Here is a 20,889-nt window from a genome sequence, read left to right on the forward strand (position 1 = left end):
TAAAAGCTGCTTTCACGACTCGCCAGACTGCTTTATTATTGTTAGTGACTTGGTGATGATTTTGCCTAAATATGCTTAGATTCTGACCATGCATGCTTTTGTGGCAGAGTGGGTTTTCGTTGAGAATTCGTAAAGGTGTAATGTGTGAATTAACTGTATGTTTTGTGCCACAGAAAATGTATTAGTGATTATTAAACCTGATTAATTAATGGAAATATTTCATGATGGTAAGATTTGAGTAACACTTATTTACACTAATTCTGCTCACGGGAAAAAAAATGCATGTCTGGGATTACTGAACGTTTTTGTATTTTTGAAATATAAATTTTGATTATTTCAGAGACAGTAAGATTTCAGTTTTTAAAAATGCATCCGAGGTGAGAGAATTAGAAACATTTTTTTTTTTGATTTTAGCCTAAGAGAGGATTCTAAAAGTGCTGTTTGCGTATTCGAGACATCATGTGCATGTTAATGAGTGTGAATTCTTCGGATAATTGTTTGATAGTCTCCTAGCTATCCTTATTCTCCTGAAGAGGAGAAAAGCCTTGGAATTTAAGTATTTCTTAGGCCCATGGGAATTAGAGCCAGCAAAAGCAAGAGTATGGCCAGATGGGATTGGCATGCTTGGCTGGGAGAGGAAACAATAGGCGGAGGCGGAGCAGATGGAGAACAGAAGGGATTGAGTCTCAGAAAAGGGGAGGGGGGAGGGGAGGAGTAGGCTTAATAGTGAAGGAAGCCTGGCCCCTCTTTTCAAGGGAACTTCTGATTGCATCTTCCTTTAAGTATGAGATAGAATGTCATGTCTGTTGTGACAACTATTTTTCATTCAATTAGGTAACCCCTGCTTCATAGATTAGGAAAGAAATCCCGTGAATAGAAGGTACTTTACCAGATTATAAATGGTGTGCTCTTTGTTGTTGTTTGTAACCTTTTTCTCTTTGCCATATTCAGGAAGAGTATTCAATAGGAGCAGAATTCAAATTAAGCTGTCATATTATTTGAGTCATTGGTATCTACATATAAATATGGCAATAACTACTAAACTTATTTATCAGACTTTAACGATTCAAGCATCAATAGGGCTTGCTGACTCTTTCCCTAAGTAAGCTTTGAATTATGAAAACATTAGGTGCTCATGCTGACTAATCTACTGATTTTTCACTTCTGGCTTATAAATAGATGTTCATTTCTAGAATAACTTTAAATGTTTTATTTAAGTATTCGTTGACTTTATCCTGAAGGCTGGGGGCTTGACCAATGCCCAGTTCAAATTCTGCAATGAAATTAATCAAGCCTTCTGTCACCCAAGGGCACAGTCTTTGCCCAGAAGGGTCATAGGACTGAAAAAGAATGAAAAATCAATTTACTTCTGAATTCTGTGATTCCAATGATTATTTCAAAATCCTATGGTGAACCCAGACACAATTTCCAGTCCTGAGTACAACTGAATTTTACCAAAATCATGCTGCCAAAATGTACCAATGAAACACAAATTTTAAAAGTTTAAGTACACATCTCTTACTCTGTGGGTCACCCACAGCTCTCTTAATCATTTGGTTGGTGGACCTTGTGTATGGAGAGAATTTCCATTTTCCAAAGGAAATTTAGCCGTGTTGCATGTCTCTTTTGACTGCCTGTTGAACCTTGGCTTGACAAGGAATTATGACATAGGTAAAAGGAATGAAAACCTTTACCTTTGGGCTTCCCTGGTGGCGCGGTGGTTGAGAGTCCGCCTGCGCATGCAGGGGACACGGGTTCGTGCCCTGGTCCGGGAAGATTCCACATGCCGCGGAGTGGCTAGGCCTGTGAGCCATGTGCGCCCTGAGCCTGCGCGTCCGGAGCCTGTGCTCCGCAACGGGAGAGGGCAAAACAGTGAGAGGCCCGCGTACTGCAAAAAAAAATAAAATAAAATAAAACCTTTACCTTTAATATCCTAAGATACATTTAGGATAATTTATTCAAATCATTTATATTGATTTTCCCAGAGTTAACGAATGAGACCAATTTCGTATACTTTCTCCAGTCCTTTTCTTCCAATGCCCTGTTCTTAGAAATTAAAGAGTCCACTAAGCAACAAAATTCTCCTCACTTGGCAAATTCCCTCTAACGTTTTTAGAAAGAAATAGTGCCTACAGACAGATCTTCGGACAGATATTTATATTTTGGAGGGTTGACTGGTGTTTATTAAGCAAGATAACCCAGTGTTAAAGAATAAATATTTTCACTCACTTTGCACAATCAAGTTGCCTGATATGTTGAGTGCCACTTTCTCCTTCTGTAGAATGAAACTAGAAGAGCCCTGAAATGGTATTAAATGTCTGGTCACAGTAGCATTTGGGGGTCAACTGCCAAGCAAATTTCTCACCAAGACATTAACCAGGAAATGCTTACATGTTTACGAAGTAATTAGTGATGTAGCATTGCATATTAAGGATGTTTTGGGTAGTTGTGATGAAATGTTACTGTCTGTGTGTGTTCCATATGCTCCTTTAATTTACAAAATGTGCTCATTCCACAGCATCTGGGTGCATTTATAAAGTACAAGTGCAATCAATTAACAATATGATGGATGCAGTAGGCAGATTGCTAATTGATGGGAAAAGCCCTTTTAGCTTATACTTTGTAGTTTTCAAATGGGAAAATAAAGCATGTAGCCAAGAACTTTCAGTCTTTGTCTATGTTAAATTCAGATGTTTCAAGAACTAAGCTTACACTCTGCTCATTTGGAAAATAACCCATTTGAAACAAGATTTTGCCATGTCAAAATTAGTGCTCTTAATTCCAGTGTTATAAGCACTAGCAAGATATAGGTGAACAGAGTTAGTGGATATTTAATTATACTTAGACCAACTGGTGCCTTTTATTAATTCAGTCTGCTTTTTCACTTCCCATTTCCTCTACTCCCAGTACTTTATTCCTCTGCTGCTTTACCTGTCTATGGACTCAAATGCCATTTGTTCCAGACCTCTATTACTAAACAGAAACAATAAACTATATATAAATTCAGCAGAATATAATGACACCAAGTTCTGCTTATACATTTTTGTGTATATTTAGGCTTTGAATATCATTGATTTCTATTAAGGTTACTATATTGACCCAGCAAGATTGATTTTATTTTCTGCTATCTTATTTACATTTACTTGATAGCTGATACTTGAATCTCCTGAAGGCTCCCTTCCCTCATTACTTTAGCATGGAGAATGGAGCCAAGCACAATGTATCGAGTAGATAGGCAATTTCCAGTATACAGAATAACTGGGGAGAATCACAGACAGATATAAACCCATGGGTATCTCTAGTGTCTCACAGAAAATTAAGACAGCATATAAGTCTAAACTAAATAATAACCATGAAAAAGTAAAAATATATGAGAGAGACTTTCTAGTTTTGTGTCATAAATTATGTGTGATTATCACTACACACTTTCATTTTCCCCTCAAATTTTCACCCTCATTTGAATTCACTTGATTATGCATTGGAAACTATCTGAGAACTATTTCCCCCAAAAAAATCAATTATACATTTTTGTTTTCATTGTTGTGAAAAAAATATTTATATATATATATGGGGGGGAGAGAGAGAGAGAGAGAGACTGCAGATTAAGCCACAATTTAATTGTCTTCCTGATAGCAAAAAAGGCTCAAAAAAGTTTTACTATTTTCCCACGACTAAATGGAATGTCTTTTACTATAAAGGCTCCAGGCTTCATTACCTTAGATATTGCTTAGTTTAAAAGACAAAAACTTCATATAATGATGGGAACGACTTGAATATTATTTAGGGGACCAAAAGAAGTCAGTCTCTGAAAGACATCAGTCCTGGAGTCTGTATGCTCTCATGTTTGTTTCCTTGTCTTTTTTATTTAAACATGACAGGTTTGGTAGGGCCACAATCTTGACTGTAAGCATATTTCAGACCAAAAATATAATTGCATAACCTCACAGCCTAGATTTACTAGTAAATTCATAGATGATATGGAGGTTTAGTGGTGTGGGCAAATGCCTTCATCTGTCCGACCTCTTCACATTTTTCAAATTAAAAACTCTACTACAGCTTCAAAGACAGTGCCATCCCAATCAATCTTCCATTGAAATGAATTTTCTTATAATTAAAAACTATGTATTATATATACAAAATATAGATTACATATATAAATATTATGTATGTATAATAATGTATGTATATGACTAAGACTACCTTTATGACTTCAGAACACTCTACTTTATTGTCAAATCAAAAAGTTTGCATAGGGCTTCCCTGGTGGCGCAGTGGTTGAGAGTCTGCCTGCCGATGCAGGGGACACAGGTTCGTGCCCTAGTCCGGGAAGATCCCACATGCCACGGAGCGGCTGGGCCCGTGAGCCATGGCCACTGAGCCTGCGCGTCCGGAGCCTGTGCTCCGCAACAGGAGAGGCCATAACAGTGAGAGGCCCGCGTACTGCCAAAAAAAAAAAAAAAGTTTGAATAGAATTTTGATTTTTTTTTGAAGCCCCTTGGTTTGGAGTTGCATAGATATAGCCCCAGGCATCAATTCTCAATGACCCATGTGTGAACTATCTATATAATGGATTATCTTGCATGACCAGATGTGTCCTATAGACCACAACTTCCCATGAGCTGAAAAATCATTGTGTTCCATCATGTACCATGACTTCTCTCAATTAGCACGGTTAGATTTGAGTGAATCACCTATCCATTGGGTTTGTAGTAGGACTACAATATTTTCAGAGTTGAACGTGGTGTGTGTATGAATATGTGTGTCTACATAAAACACTGCTAAATATTTACCTGCTACATAATAGGTTACATAGAAAAACTAGAAATTTCAGGGTAATAGCTACTCTTGGGTTTGCCAAGAGTTTTCTTAAGCCTTCAAGAAGTATACCATCTCTTTCCAGAATGTTGAAAATTATAATATATAAGCACGTATCTCAGTGTTTTTTTGGTGCATTTAATAGTTAAGATCTGTTAAAATATCTACTGATTGATAGATCAGTAGATGCTTGGTGTCATGGGTGACTCAAAGGAAAATAAGACACTTGCTGCCTTAAAAGTCCAGCTGAGGAGAAAGGACAAACACATATAAAACTAGAGGGGTATTGAAGGCTGAATAATTTCACCCTATAGTCTCAATTAATGAACACGTTTTTGCTGAGCATCTATTACACACTTCATGGTAGCTTAGAGAAAGGAGAGTTCAATAAGGGCTAAGTAGAAGCTCTGATGTTTTTCTGCTGTATGTTCTCTGAATTTGTTTGAGCAGCCCTAGTTATCCAGTCATAAAATAAAAGGTAACACAAAATCAGGTCAAATCAGGTGGGCTACACATCCTGTAACACCAATACCAGCCTCTGAAGTGGTGTTTAGGGCACTGAGGGTATTGGAATATGAAGCAAGATCCCAAGTAGCTTGTCTCAAAATCAGTCAATGTGGTTGCTTCCTGTTCTACATGTTCTCAGGACAACATATTGATTTCTTAAACCAGTTTTCATGCTTTATGAATGATAAAAATAATACAAAATGTGTACAACTGTTTTTAGTTAAAAATCACCTGCATATTTAGTTTGTATTTGTTTTCTTTATTTGTTAAAATTAGCTATTGTTGCTAAACGTTTTCCCTTAAAAAATAAGAAATTATTTTCTTTTTATTGATGGGATGACTTGAAATATTGAGTCACTTTTCCAATAGTAAATAAGACACTTTGGAGTAAGTATAACTATCTCAGGCCACTAGGGTATAAATAAGTGTATTTGTAAATTACTCCAATAATTTTCAGTATGCCTGATTCTACTTCTTTCTGTATCTTCGATTCTACTTCTTTCTGTATCTTTGATTCTATTTTCTTTTTGAAGGGCACCCATCAAAAAGAAAATAGAACATGGCAGGATACAGGCAGGAAGCAAAGGTCTGGCCTGAAGTGGAACAATTCTGAATAAGTGATAATTATGTAAATAGTCTACTCATGTTACTGAAGTACTCTTGTTTCCTCAGTAAGTAGTTTAAAATATAGTGAATAATTGTGGGAAACTTCATGAACCATTCATTAGAATTGATTGAAATAATACCTAGGTATAAAATATCAAACTGAATAGTTTTTGATTATTTTTCAAAATCTCAAGCTAGAGACAGTAAGCTCAGGTCACTGTATAGTGGCATCCATGCAACAAGGTTTTCTGAGATTCCTGACTTTCTAGTTTTCCAAATAGCCAGTGAGATTTCATTTGCAACAGATGTTGTCATTTTAAACAGAAGACTACTGATGCAATAACAAAATAAATACTGACTTTAACCTCTCTCTCTCTTTGTACCTAGCACTTCCCTAAATGAGGCATCAACTCTTTTAATTCTTTAGGAAGAGATATGAGGGTTTAAAATGATGAGATGAAGCAGAAACGTATATTCTTGGTTTATTTGAAAGTCTACCATGTAAGATCATTTCTAAAGATGCCATTCAAATGAGGATAATACATGTTTTATGTCTGTAAATATTACAAAAGTGAGGAATTCATAGGTTACTTTTTATGGTTGTAGTTGTATTTTTTTTCCTTTATGAACATATCTGTATCTGTTTTAAAAGAAAATTATTTTATAAATACCAGTTTTCCCAACTTATATGTAATACATAGGATTTGATCAGATCAGTATGATTCTTTTATTTTTTAAATAAATGTTTTAATTTGAAATAATTTAAATATATAGAAATGTTCCAAACATATTAAAGAGAGTTCACTCTCATCCAGCTTCCCCTAATGTTAACATCTTATATAAGCATTGTACTTCTGTCAAATTTAAGAAATTAACATTCAGTATGCCCTTTGAGAAATGATTTGCTTTGAGAATTTTTGTGTCATAGATGCCACTGAGTGACATCAAACTAGTTCTGGAAAATTTCAGCATCCCTTGGTTTGATTCCCACAAATACCTAAGAGAATTCTCCCCACTGGGCTACCCCAAATTTCTACTAAGAAACATTCAGTCAGGTATTTTAGGAGGACAAACAATTGTTTTTTTCTTCCCACCCTTATCAGTGTTGGTTTTATTTTGAAGTTGGTCACAGACTCTCTTTTCCTTTCTCTCTTTCCTTGGGAAATTTTACCATTCTCAGCATAGAAAACTCTCCTAAATTTTAGACTTGTCCTTACAACTGCCCCAATTCACCTCAAATTCAAAATGTCCCATTGTGTATAGGTTATTTTTTGGAGTTTATATAATTTTAAAACATTTTATTTTAATAGATTTATATAAAGACATTACAATAGAGAAAGTTTTACTGCTACTGGTATGGTGAAAACCAACTACTTAAATTTCTGCTACTTGACTTCCCCATTTGTAAGGTGAGGGGTTTGCAGCTCTGATATTTTATGATTTTAGAGTGTGAATAAATGTGAATTTCCTTTAAAAGAAAAAGTTGTTAAAGAAAAGTGGTCTTAAAACATAGACTGCTTCTCATTTTGTTGAGTCGTCTCCCCTGACTTTTTAGATGAACCTGCATCTGAGATTTTCGTATGAAATTTTCATTTTGAAACTAGTGGGAGAATAATTCCGTTCATGGCTAGGATTAATTGGAGGGAAATCTCCTTTTCCTTCCATAGTGAAGAATACAGACTTATTAGCATTCTATGGGCAAGGCTGGTAAATTTCACATAATTAACGGTTTGGAATCCTAAAAACTAACACTAGGAAATGCTACAGAAGGAATAACATCTTTTCATTTTGACATCATCTTGACAAATGAGGGAAAATCTGCAGTGCGTGCATCACAAAAACAAGCAAAATTCTGTGAAAACAAGGGAAAAGTGGCCCCATACTCCCTGTTTTCTCCTTGTGTTCCAAAACCTTCACCTTTGCTAACAGACCCTGAAATTATTTCCAATCTATTTTTCATACAGTGAATACCAAAAGAGCTAAATTATTCATTGGAAGTGAAAATATTTATTACCATGTGTCAAGAAACTCTGATTCCCTTTCTGGTGTTCCTAATAAGAACCCTGTGGTGTAAAATTATGTGCTGAATCTACTAAATAATTACCCACGTGAATGCTGTGCCTACCATGTGTATTTTTAGGCTTTGTATGGATAAATATTTCATAAAGTGCTGCATACTCTGGACTAAAAGTCCTTCATCCCCAAATCGGTTTCAAATTCTTCTCTAAGAAACAAGGTACAATGAGACTTCTAATGAAACTGGTAAGGAAAGAGGTAACATAAGCAATCAACAGCACAGTCTGAGAAAAATTCTCATCACCAGTAAAGATTTATGAAAAATAAATTTAATCACTGCCAAATGAGATCCTCAGAGAACAAGACTTTGTAGGCATTTTTCTATCAATGTGAAAAAGAAACTGGGTCTATATTGAGAACAAAAGGTTAGATGTGTAGGACAAATTATTTTTATGAACGTTCATAATTTAGCTGTAAAAACTAATATATCTTGTGAATGTCTATAGTAATTTGAAATATTTAGCAGGGAAATATAGACACAAAGAAATGAAATTAGAACTTTGGCATTTACAGTTTTAAGACTTAATACATGGAAGGTGCAGTGATTGCATTTTTATTTTTTTTCTTCTATTTCTCATCAGCATCTAAACCTAGATAGATTTTGGTGAATGCTCTGGGAAACCAACATTTTGGGGTACAAATTGATATGTACAGTAGAGGCTTAGCTTTTAATGTAATCTTATAACGATAGATTTGACTTCCAGAACACAGTTAGCTTGAAACACTTTAACTTTAAAGCATTACCTGGACCCGGCAAAGCTTAAGATGCACTGTGGCACTAGGGAGAGCAAAGAGGGACAAAGTGTTAGGTGATAGCCTCACACTTCTCACCAGCTGTTTTCATTATGGCCACATGAAGTAAAGGCCTGGATTCTGTTACAGCAGCTTTGACACATGTTTACCACCCTTAGTGTCTTTCTTGGCTCATTACCTATTATGTAAAGAGAAGCTTGCCTTTCTGTTTACGTGATGACACTTAAATGATTCGATTTTATTTGGGGGCTTACTGAGGGCCTATAGCCTGGAGACGGCCTCTCAGATCGCTATGAGAACTTACTCCAAAGAGGTAGGCAAGGAAGCCAGTATATGTGTGCGTTTGGCGAAGGGGTTTATGCAATCAAGCATACATCTCAGTAGAAGGTTGCTGCTAGTCATGAGGAATTGATATCTCAGTTCATGATTTTCTAATTATGGGAAGATGCAAGAATCTGGATTCATGAAATTTTCTCCTGAAAATATATAAATATCTGAAGGCCTGTTCTGCCAGTTTTCCCAGAGCACAGAGTGCCTTATTCCTGATCTCTGGCCTAAATTATTTTCCAGGTGTACCACAGGTCAGCGACTTCAGTGGCTAATGACTCCATTCTTGTAGAACCAGGTAGTGAGTGACATTCCTTAGTTGGCGAGAGTAGTTCTACCATTTTAAATTTATGGTAACTGGTAGCATTAACTCTGGGAGAAGTACGCATGGGTTCTAAAAGGATTGCATCAGGTAACTCACCGTTCTTTGCCTTTTTTATTTAAAGTGACTGAGAAACTGCCTCTATGTGTTTTACCTTGTATTGTTTGGTGAAAGCTGTGCAAGGACAGGAAAATCCTCTGCTAGGCTCTTTTCTGTTCTGTGTCTTAAGCTTTGCTGTTTAGGAGGAGTGTAGTCTTTGCTGCCACAAGAGAGCTAAATCCTAAAGATACAGTTTAGTTGGCTAGTCCTGGTGCAGAGGTGATCTGATGGATTGACTGACTTGGACTTGTACATTTTATAATGCTTCTTTTCTTTCAAATCCCTTTCTAGAATTTTGAAACCCAAGACCTGTTTTATATCTCACTGGGTGAGACATTAGTCCTACTTTTCTAAGTCTGAAGTACCTCTATCATTGGTCTCATCTGTAAAATGGACTGAGGTCCCCCACCACTCTCCAAACATAGGTGAGGGAAGCGTTTTCTTACCTTTTCTCTTTCCTTCTGCTCACTCTTTTCTTTATAGTTTCCTGCTTTCTTTGCCTCTTTTCTACTTTACCTCTAACAGAAGTCTGCTACAGGCATCTATTTTGCTTTCTTTTGCCCCACTGGTGAAACTTAAGAATCAAACTTTGACCAACATATAGGTACAAAATTGCTAAGACACTAGCTAGCCATGATTTTTAGACCTCAGGGAGGTCAGGAGAGTCCACTGGATTCTATGACATTGAAAGGAAATATATTGAGCACAACCTAATTTTTAGATGAATAGGATTCTACAGGGTTTTAGGAATAGAAAGTAAGATTACTCATCATAGGAGAAGTTAATTGAACAGAAACTGTAGAGTCCTCAGAATATAAATGTTAGGAATTCAATTTTTAGTAACTCCCTGACACTTCCTTTAGAATTGTGTTGGTTTTGTTTTGTTTTATTTGTATTTTGTTTTAATTTTCTCTTTTAAATCAAAGGCATGTTGTTGAAATTTTTAGTTATTTGGTATCTTAATCTGTAGGGTTCAGTATTCAAGGATAAATAACAGAAGGGCTGGCAAAAATGGTGTCACTAGTAACAACCTGTCACATAACAATTTCCTCACTTCGAATCATGGAGAAATAGTCAATATCCTAACTACCTTTAAACTACTAATTGTTTTAGGTAAAAATTATCACATTTAGCTGAAAAGTGGATTGTTTGGAACCAATAAATTTCACTTCATTGATAAAGCATCAGGCCCTGTATATTGGCATTTATCTTTGACAGTCAACAAGCCATTTCATGAAATCAAAGATTATTATATTTATGTATGTATGCATGTATTAGGTACTTATATATATATTTTTTAATTTTGGAAATAATTATAGATTCACAGATAGTTGCAAAGAAAGATATGGGAGGTCCCCTGTACCCTTTATCCAACTTCCCTCCATGTTAACATCTTATATAACTATAGTTCAATATCAAAACCAGCATGTAAATCATAGAGCTTATTCAGATTTTGCCAATTATACATGCATTTATTGTGTGTGTCTGTGTGTGTCTGTGTAGTTCTATGCAATTTTATCACATGTATAGCTTCTTATAATCACCACCAAAATCAAGAGGCTTATCTGTACCACAAGATTCTCTTGTGTTACCCTTGATTATTATATTTTAAAGGGACCTGAGGGGTCATCTACTCTAACCTACTTATATTGGAATGGGGAGTGATTTGCCACAGGTCAATGGGTTAGATAATGATTGAGCTCCTAGTCGAATTTCAGAATGCTATGTCCTATCCTAGACCAGTTTCAGGCATCCCATCTTACATTCTCAATTTTATAAAGCAGACAGTTGTTCTACAAGTTTGAAGATAAGAGAACTGAAGCAAACACAAGTTTCAAAGTAAATGTGTTCATCACAATTCTAGATTTTTTTAAAAATCTGATATTCTATTACTGGTTGCATAATGGGTTAAAGGAACATTAACCGTCAATGTAAGCATTAGATTGATATTTCAGACAAAGCATGTATATGTTGGAAGTAGTCTGTGTTGCTTCATAGGGACTCAACGTGGTTGTGAGAGGGAGAAGGTAGGTAGTAAAGGATCCCAGAGATTTAGCTACAAATTGTGTAATTCATACTCTCCACGCAAAGAATTGAATGTCTTCTCCCTTCCATTCACACACAAATGCCCCAGATAATTTAACAATTCTTTTCCCTTTCCAGTTTACCCTTTAATTTACCCTCTTATGAAACTATTGTGGTGAGGTTTAGGGAGGGATTTGGGAATTGGGGGTCACAGGATGTGATTTGACCCACACACCTGTTCCAGATCCACTTTGGAACCATTTTAGGTGCTACTCACTTTGGGAATGAATCTGGTTATAGAGGAGTAGGATAGAAATTATTTGGGAAGAGTGTAGGACCAAAGACTTTTCTGCTATATCAGCATCATAGAAATTAGAGATGTAAAAGACCCATTAGCTGATTTGCCCTATTTCCATGGAAATTGCTGCGAATGTTTTTCAGAGACCTAATGTATTTTTGTTTAAAATAAATGGGAACTCAATGAAGATTCTTGTTAGAGCTTGAAACTGCTGATTGTTGTGTTTTCTGGGTTGTTTTTCTTTTTAGATCTACTTGACAGTTTGCATAGCTAATTACTGTGTTCTCATTTGTTTAATTCTAGCACTGCTGTAGGCTTTTTAGAATGGGGGAGCACTACTGTAGTTTTAAAGTATATCAACTAGCTGTTAAATCAAGGAGTATAAGGGACAGAGAGAATGATTGTGTGTGTGTGTGTGTGTGTGTGTGTGTTTTGGAAGATGAGTCAAAGTTAAAGCAGCAAAGTGAATTTTAAAACTGCCAGGCTTTGGTAGCTAATAACAGTTTTGTGAAGGTTTTGTCAGTAACTGAGTGCAGGACATAGCAGGGTCCCTTGTCTCATTTCACGTAGGGCACTTTGTATCATCATGGATCATTTGCAGCAAATGATCTAAACATATACTCTTAGAAAACTAAAGAACATATACTCTTAGAAATCCTTTTTTTTTTTTTTTTTTTTTTTGCTGGTGAATGAATTTTTTTATTATTGGCTTAATTTTCATAGTGCAAATTTAGATGGAAAAAGCCTTGAAATTTGAAGAGAATTTGTTAAGAATTATTTCTTATATCAAATAGATAACTTTAAAACTTTCCAATTTTAGTGTTCTGTAGGTTCCATGTATGGGAGGAAAGTGTTTTTGTCAAGAATCACTGCTTTTATTGGCAATGAATCATGAGTTCCTTGTGAGGGCTTTGGAATTTAGAAGCATCAACTGAACCATTTAAGAGCAATTAAGATAGTGATGGTTCAAATGAGATAAAATTGCTTCCTTTGTATGTCTTTGTGTTGTTGGTGGTGGTGTCGCTTTCTGGGAGTAGGGGCATTTGATTTAATGACTAGAATTACACATTTTAATCTTCTTTCCTGCATTATAGGATGGGACCTTTTTAAAAAGATCCTCCACATTTCATTAGACTGAAAGTTTGCTTTAACTGACCATCCCTAAATAATTATCATGCTTCTTTAAGGATACATCCATTTTGAATGAGGACCTTAATTTGAAATTCAGTAGAAAAATTTTATAGCTATTTCATATTGGGAGTACAACTCTTTGTTTGTAACAATGGCAAAAACGATCATTGTTGAATTTATGTATACAGCTTCCCTTAGAGCAGCCAAACTGGTGAGATTGGCTAGCTAAGAGTAGATAATGAATGACTAGGTCTCCACATTTGCATAGATAGATAGAGAGATAGATAGGTAGAATTTTGTAGTTTTTGATTGCTATAAGCAACAGAGACAGTTATTTTTAAACCTTTCAAGACACGATGAATGGCAAACATTGTGTGCCTAGTAATTTGAACCTCCATGTATGAACTCGGTTGAATGCTTGAGAGCTAAGATGAAACTCATCCACATTCTTGCAAGCCATTGCCATGGCAACATACTTAAAATTTCCAAGGTCTGTCTCCCTCGAGTTTGCACCTGCAGTTACCTTATTGTGAAACAAAAAGAAGGCTTTCCAACTTGAAAATGCTTTGGAATGGTTGGGAGTATGTTTTGAAATAAAGTGAAGTTTAAAAGTTGAAAACCAAAATAGAACATTCAGGGAGAAAGTACATTTGCGTTCTTCATGCGATATTTAGTTTTTTTCCCCTCCTACTTCACAGTATTATTCTAGGCAAGGGCAAATGTGGATAGTCAACCTATTGTGGTTATTAGGATGTTGGGTTTTGCCCACTTTAACAAAAACGTGCTGCCTCCCAGTAGGCTAGAGGTAACACGCGTGTGTGTCTTATGTAATAACGAAGGTGAGAAGAGCTAAGATTTATTTAGTGTTTATTATGCACCAGGTTGACGAAAAATTAATCGGTCAAAAATGATTTAAAAAGAAATGGAAATTTGTATTTGAGCCAAATTTGAGGATTATAACCTGGCAAGAGCAACTCAGAAAGCTCTGAGAACTGTCCCATTGGTTAGAAGTCAAGGCACCGTTATATAAGTTTTTTTTCTTTTTTTTTTTGCGGTACGCGGGCCTCTCACTGTTGTGGCCTCTCCCGTTGCGGAGCACAGGCTCCGGACGCACAGGCTCAGCGGCCATGGCTCACGGGCCCAGCCACCCTGTGGCACGTGGAATCCTCCCGGACCGGGGCACGAACCCATGTCCCCTGCATCGGCAGGCGGGCTCTCAACCACTGCACCACCAGGGAAGCCCTATATAAGTTTTTTGAGACAGGGCTGTACATCAAATGTTGTATTAATGACAGCTTACATAATTCAGATCTACGCGTCATCGCGGTGGGTCATGTGACCCCTTAGAAGATCAAGAAGGAGTGCCATCTTTTAAGGAGTTGTCGTGTTGACGCTATAGGAGAATGTTGCTGGTTATGGTTGAGCAGGTATTTTTGCTCACGTGGGAGGTTTGGTCGATGCATAATGAAGATACACAAAGCACAGTGTGGAGACAGAGGAGGCCAAAGGGCAGAGATTTTTTGTTTAAATTTCTCTTGTCTTGCCATAAAAATATAACTTTTATTTCACATCCGGGAATAGTGCTAAGTAGTTCATTGATCATGATTATCTTAATTCTTACAACTACACGCCAAGATTGGTACTGCATCCTTCCCATTTTATAAATGAGAGGTTAAGTAGGTCACCCAAGTTCTAGTAACTCCAGATTTAAACTTGGGTCTAAGTCTAATATCCATGCACAGAGTCACTGGGGAGCATTGCCAGCATGCTAGCATGCTAGCATGAGTACTAGCATTCCTCAGTTTCTCAAGTGAAAAGCTGGTCGTGGGAAACCAGAAAAGGGGCTACCAGATCTCTCTCTCTGCTCAGGATACACTGAGTGAACCACTCACTCTGGATAAATGTAGTTGAACCCTTGCATGTCCACATCAGGTTCTACCTTTAAGTACAAGCCAACAACCCCACTCCATCTTTTCAGGAAGCAAGGGGGTCAAAGACAATAAGGCAGCCACTTTCCTTACTACATTGCTCATCTCCCTCCCTGCAAACTCAGAAGAGCACCAAGGAAGCTTGGCTTCTATTTGACTAAATGTTAGAGAATAGAGATTCAGGTATTTGGAGTCTAGTTCCAGTAGAGTTTCTTGGAATTAATGAAGAAAAGTCTATTTGAGAATTATCATAGTAAAAATATTACTGGGTGCTAACTTACCAATAAATGCACTACCTTCATAAGGAACTTGGCATTTTGAGGAAACTAACAAGTCTTGTGTATTTTAAGCCATGAGCCTGGACTCTGAAGCACCTGGGCTTTCTTGTTTGAGAGCCTCTGTGACCCTGTTTCTAAGATAGTTAGAGAACATTGGTTATCTGATTATCTAGATTTCCAGCTCAAAGCAGATATGAAGGAGCAAGTTTGAAAACAGAAACAGGCCTCTATAAAGCCTGACAGTGACAGACAAAAGAGAAAAACTAATAAGAGTACACATCAACTGAAAAGTGGAAGAGTAGTTTGAGGACCTATGGAACAGGACAGGGATACTATTCTCTTTGGCATCTGAGGTCACTGCTGTGTTGCAGGTAGCACTGATGCTCATAACAGCATTACCAAACCATCAAGAGAAGCTTATCTTTCTGTTTACGTGATGACACTTAAATGATTCCAAAAGTTTTCATAATGACAAGTGACATTTTTTGGTGAATAGAAGGCTTAATTCTTATTCTTAATCAGCAGGCATTCCAGTAATGAGGATGAGGAGAAGGTTAAGGGATTGCAGAGGTGTGTAAGGGAGGAAAAGGGCTCATCCAGGTGGAGAGGCATGATAGCAACTTCGAGGAAACACGTCAGAATTGAGAGGAACTGATTGTAAATGCAAGGCGGAAGAGAGAAAAGCTATCCAAAAGAGGCCATGGCTAATTACTCGAAGATCTCAGGGAAGAGTTTAGACACAGATGCCATCTGATGAAGTGTGCACAAAAAGGGAGACTCTCTCATGAGGCTCCCAGCCTCAGTAGAAGGCACTTAACAGAATTCTCCTTCAGCATCTGAATGTGCATTCTTCAGGTGGTCCTTAGTGGGCTTTGCAGGAGCTACTCAGTGCTCACCAGTCTGGCAGCTCCAGATGATGTCAGAAGGCCACAGTCCCTGGTATTTTTCAAAGGCCTTGCTTAAAGTTTTCAATTAAACCTAGGGAAGAATTGAAAAAGACAAATCATGTTTGAGAAACCTGGGAAAAGTGACAAATTAATCCTGCCTCTATTTTCGTCTTCACTACACCCAAATATGAAACTGAAGGAGTTGGATGCCAACTGGATGGAGGGCCAGGAGACCACAATCTATTCCTGAGCTGGACGCTGTCGGTGCAGTGATATGACACTGCACTCCTGACTGTGCTGACTTAGGGTTTCCCTCTCTTTACTAGAAGGGAACTGGAACAAATAACTCAAGTCTCCAAACTCTGAAAACAGTAGGATTTGATAAATGCTTGGTTACATCATGCAGCTCGGGAGAAGAGAAGAGAAGCCCCTTGGCTTTTCAATACAGTGGTAGTTATGATGTTTTTTGAGGTGTTTTAAAAAGAACTCTCACTTCAAATATGTAATTTACTCTGCTTATAGGATGTTTAAACATAGAAGTGTGAATTTAAGCCAGGAAATTATACTTCCTTTGTGAAGGGAATGTCTGTGTCTGAAGATCACAGAAATCCAGGGCTAGGATAAACTCCTCTTCCCATGTTGCAAGGAGAGCAAAGTGACAATGTGTACAGAGCCAGTTGTGTCTACATAGTAAATACTCCCGACAACGTCTTCTAAGTGCCAGCCATTGTGCTAGACATTGTGCCTATCTAGCCCTAGAGAATCTCATCCTCATCAAAATTCAAAATAGGTGTAAATAACTTCATTTTTACGTAGGAAGAAACCTAAAGAAGCTAGATAATTTGCCCAACATCAACAGCCAATAAATGGCAGAGCTGGGATTTCAGCCCAGTCTATCCAGCTCTAATACCCATGCTCTTTCTATGCTCAGGGGTATAGAGAGGATTTTCTGCTTATAGATGGCCTCCATTTGTCATACACGTGAAGTTCTCCAAGCAATTCAAGGGAGGGAAGGCTGGTGCCATAGTATATTCCTCTTCTGTATAACCCCTTGTTAATCAAAAGTATTCAATAAATGATTGTGAATAGATGAATGAATTAATGAATGAGTGAATGCATGGAAGAATCCATGAAAAGATACAAATTTCGTGAGTGCATTCTGTCCTGCACTTAAGTCTTAGTCAGAATTTGATGGCTGGTCTCAGCCAGCCCTTACCTTCATGCAATTTATTTCAGGAAGAAGATAAAAGTTTCATCCTGCAGTTAGATTTTGAAGGAAAACATTATAAAGGCATAGTTTCCTTATAATCCAATGAAAGTATTTACAAGGTAAGACTATGGCAATAGAGTTCAGGGGAAACTGGAAGAGTTGGGGGTATATTATACAGGAAAAAAAAACCCAGCATGGCAGTCAACTATTTTTTTTTTCTCGGTCCTTTCTCTAAGGCAGGCTATATCTTATTGCTTTCTCAACGGACAGGGATGCTTCATAAAAGCAGGCAGACCAACTTATTGCAAGACATTTTTACCTTCTCCTTCCTTCTAACTTTTAGTCGTTCTCTCTTTGCAGTTAAAGATAATGTCACTTTTTTGCTATTTCTCTACCGTAAATTTCCAGCCATGAGGTATAATGTAAAAACCAGTTACAAAGTTTCATTGTCACTTCTAGAGATGTTAGAAGGCAGATAAAATCTTTGAAAAAGTGTGATTTTTGCCACAATTCTCATCTCCCACTCTTAGGAGTTATACTTCTGGAAAATAATCTATACTTGCTCACTCTTATTTGGAGATTTAAAGAGCTGTTATAAATGAGCAATTGTGGCAAACGTACACCTAGGTGTAGTGAACTTAGAGAGGAAGAACATCAGGAATAAGATTATTTGAAATGCTTCTACCAATGCAAGTGTCATGTGTAATATATCTTCTATTTTTTAAGTCAAGAGGAATCCTTCATTCAACTTTATTAATTCAATTTTCACAATCATACTTATCTTCATCAAGTGCTTTTATTGAAATTACAGATACTTAAAGAAGATAAGGCAGGTTTTAGAGCATGATAGCATTTTTTTTTCTATCTTTATTGACATATAATTGACAAATTTAAATTGTTTAAGGTTGACGTTTTGATACACAAATACATTGTGAAATAATCACCACAATCAATGGTGATGACATTTTAAATCAACTCTGTTGAACTGTGATAGATGTGATAGATGTTCGAGGGCTATAAAACACAGACATAAATTCTGTCCCACAGAAATACATGAAATAAAACATACACCTACGCAGTTCCCAAACTTTTAGATTTAAATATAATTTGGAAAGGCGCACACCTCTACTGTTCTAATGCACTAAGAAAATATTGCTCAGTGTCTTACGAGAGTTAGTTCGCGTATTATTAATCCATATAGGGAACACGACCATGGGCTATGTTTTGTTATAACTACAGATACGACCGTTATAATAAGAAGCATTGTGCGGCATGGATCACACTTAGAGTCATCCTCCTCTTCTTCTCCCCTCAGCTCCCCTCCCTACTGATCCTTCTCCTTCTCTCTCTCTGTTTCGCTGTCTCTCTCTCCTTTAATTATCAGTGTTTGCTACGTGATCTCTTTTTTCTTATTTTCTGTTCATTTAAATGCTCTAGATATAATAGGGCATGATTTAGAGTAAACTCTGGACGCAGGCATAAAATAAATCAAGTTGTCACAATCTTCCAAGTCCCAGGAAAGTGAATAAGGAGGAGAATTTTGAGAGAACTCCAGTAACCCTGCATCTGTGCAGTAACTCTCCCGGAGCGCTGACATGGAGAAGAGGGAATCACAGTGCCAGATGTGGATTGGCACTGCCCATCTTGTAGGTTACCAGTGAGACTGAAACATGGGCACTCAATAAGCAATGCTGAAGTGAATCACATTCTGATGTAAAAGAGATCTTCCCAAGAATAGCAACATTTATGTGAGGGGCCAATTGAAGTGAGAGATACAGATCCTATTCAACTGAGGGGACAAGGGGATTTCAAGACATAAAAATGAAATATATTCAGTTGAGTGGATTTTTGGCTGCCCTCTTTAAGCACTCCCCAGAAGTGTTCTTCATATTGTCATGTGAGGAGCAAAACTAATTCTGTATTAGTTGTAATAATAACATATAAACATTGCTGCGTGAGGACTTTCATATTTACAGAGTGCTTTCGCACATATCAAAATGGATCCCCGGGGACTTCCCTGGTGGCCCAGTGGTTGGGAATCCGCCTGCCAATGCAGGGGACACGGGTTCGATTCCTGGTCTGGGAAGATCCCACACGACACGGAGCAACTAGGCCCGTGCGCCACAACTGCTGAGCCTGCGCTCTGGAGCCCGCGAGCCACAGCTGCTGAGCCCATGTGCCACGGCTGCTGAAACCCGCGGGCCTAGAGCCCATGCTCCGCAACAAGAGAGGCCACTGCAATGAGAAGCGTGCACACTGCAATGAAGAGTAGCCCCGGCTCTCCGCAACTAAAGAAAGCCCACATGCAGGAATGAAGACCCAACGCAGCCAAAAATAAAAATTAATTAATTAAAAAGACTTTTTAAAAAACATTAATTAAAAAAAAATGGATCCCCATAATATCCCTATGAGATAGAGAAGTTATTTTGTCATATACAAATGATTATATATATATTTAGTCACATATATAGTATATATATACATGCATAATATATATATTTGCCTATATAGTATATCTATTCTTATGTACTGTTGAGAACACAGAAATCATTTCAAGATGATACATATTACTTATGAGATCCAGATTGAGACTTGATATATATTTTCCATTATTGATAAGCATGTAGCAAATTAAACTGAAGTGGTTCAACAGTACAACATTCCAAATATGTATTAAGGAACCAAAGTACTCAACATGAGGAATGAAATAGTCAGATGTGAAAGCTTGGAGTTCCAATTTAACTATAACCAGCAAGGTTTGGATCTCTTAGTGCATGAACAAAATAGCATTATAACATTTAAGCGAGATCACATTTACTCTCAATCACTCCTTGATAGAAACACTCATAGCGGTACTGCTCAGATATTGGCAAGATGCTGGTATAGAACCTTGCATATATTCAACAAATGGGTCCAAAAAAAATCAGGAAACCAACTGTCTGTCAACTTCATCAACATCATTTCCAACCACATCCCTAATTCTTGTTGTCCCAGCCTGCAAGCATTGTGTGGGATGGAAGTTCTCACATATCTCCAAGTTGAAGCTCTATCAAAGGTACATTGGTCATGGTCCTGCCCAGTAGAAAAGAAGTGTTCAGGATAACTAGCTGCCTGTGGCTCCTTCCGATCAATGAATGGATGTCTAGACTGTACCTGGAGAAACAACAGTATTATTAATTAATGGTCACCTCTACTTACTTATCCCCAAGATGTATCAAGATAATTTGACAAAACCCTAATGATGGTTGTGTGAGAGAGACAAAGCTAAATATCTCATTAGCACTTTCGTTGTGAAAACAGAAGTTAATAAGAGAGACCTTGGAAGTTTTCATCAGTGGATTAATGAGAAGAGAGACAAAAGAGTTCCTTGGGTTAATTTTGTAGCCAGCGTGACCTGCACTGTTCTAAGTCAAGGGGAAAAATAGGAAAAGATTCAGTAATCTACATTTTCTTTCTGTCCCCAAGAATTTAGTTATGCATTTATGTGCAGAGATGAGAGACAAGATGTTTAAGGTCTTTAAAAAAAATAAGAAAAGATTACCACACGTAAATAAAGAACTTTCTGGGTTTACTTCATTTCAAAGTAACTGCAGTTCTGTCAATGTTTGACTTTTTGTAACTGGAGTA

The 20,889-nt window shown here is 37.2% G+C and overlaps 1 protein-coding gene across 28 annotated transcripts in view; it reads left to right on the forward strand.

The window, feature by feature from the left end:
• Nucleotides 1-20,889, forward strand: part of NRXN1 (neurexin 1) — a 1,122,745-nt gene that overhangs the window by 1,068,805 nt on the left and 33,051 nt on the right. The window lies entirely within an intron of this gene.

Source organism: Globicephala melas, chromosome 12 (genome assembly GCF_963455315.2).
Source record: "Globicephala melas chromosome 12, mGloMel1.2, whole genome shotgun sequence".
Lineage (NCBI taxonomy): Eukaryota > Metazoa > Chordata > Mammalia > Artiodactyla > Delphinidae > Globicephala > Globicephala melas.